Genomic DNA, 1,685 nt, shown 5'->3' with positions numbered 1-1,685 from the left:
TACCCCACACCCCTCACTGTAACACTCCGATATACCCCACACCCCTCACTGTAACACTCTGATATATCCCACACCCCTCACTGTAACACTCTGATATCCCCACACCCCTCACTGTAACACTCTGATATACCCCACACCCCTCACTGTAACACTCTGATATACCCCACACCCCTCACTGTAACACTCTGATATACCCCACACCCCTCACTGTAACACTCTGATATACCTCACACCCTCAATGTAACACTCTGATATACCCCACACCCCTCACTGTAACACTCTGATATACCCCACACCCCTCACACAAACAGTCTGATATACCCCACACCCCTCACTCTAACACTCCGATATACCCCACACCCCTCACTGTAACACTCTGATATATCCCACACCCCTCACTGTAACACTCACTGTAACACTCTGATATACCCACACCCCTGACTGTAACACTCTGATATACCCCACACCCCTCACTGAAACACTATGATATACCCCACACCCCTCACTGTAACACTCTGATATACCCCACACCCCTCACTGTAACACTCTGATATACCTCACACCCTCACTATAACACTCTGATATACCCCACACCCCTCACTGTAACACTCTGATATACCCCACACCCCTCACACTAACAGTCTGATATACACCACACCCCTCACTGTAACACTCCGATATTCCCCACACCCCTCACTGTAACACTCTGATATATCCCACACCCCTCACTGTAACACTCTGATATACCCACACCCCTCACTGTAACACTCTGATATACCCCACACCCCTCACTGTAACACTCTGATATACCCCACACCCCTCACTGTAACTCTCTGATATACACCACACCCCTCACTGTAACACTCTGATATATCCCACACCCTCACTGTAACACTCTGATATACCCCACACCCCTCACTGTAACAGTCTGATATACCCCACACCCCTCACTGTAACACTCTGATATATCCCACACCCCTCACTGTTACACTCTGATATACCCCACACCCCTCACTGTAACACTCGGATATACCCCACACCCCTCACTGTAACACTCTGATATACCCCACACCCCTCACTGTCACACTCTGATATACCCCACACCCTCACTGTAACACTCTGATATACCCCGCACCCTCACTGTAACACTCGGATATACCCCACACCCCTCACTGTAACACTCTGATATACCCCACACACCCTCACTGTAACACTCTGATATAACCCACACCCCTCACTGTAACACTCTGACATACCCCACACCCCTCACTGTAACACTCTGATATACCCCACACCCCTCACTGTAACACTCTGATATACCCCACACACCCTCACTGTAACACTCTGATAAACCTCACACCCCTCACTGTAACACTCTGATATATCCCACACCCCTCACTGTAACACTCTGATATACCCCACACCCCTCACTGTAACACTCTGATAAACCTCACACCCCTCACTGTAACACTCTGATATACCCCACACCCCTCCCTGTAACACTCTGATATACCCCACACCACTCACTGTAACACTCTGATATATCCCACACCCCTCCCTGTAACAATCTGATATATCCCACATCCCTCACTGTAACACTCTGATATATCCCACACCCCTCACTATAACACTCTGATATACCTCACACCCCTCACTGTAACACTCTGATATACCCCACACCCCTC

Source organism: Mustelus asterias, unplaced genomic scaffold, assembly GCF_964213995.1.
Source record: "Mustelus asterias unplaced genomic scaffold, sMusAst1.hap1.1 HAP1_SCAFFOLD_899, whole genome shotgun sequence".
Classification (NCBI taxonomy): Eukaryota; Metazoa; Chordata; class Chondrichthyes; order Carcharhiniformes; family Triakidae; genus Mustelus; species Mustelus asterias.
Note: the sequence above shows the minus strand (reverse complement) of the source record.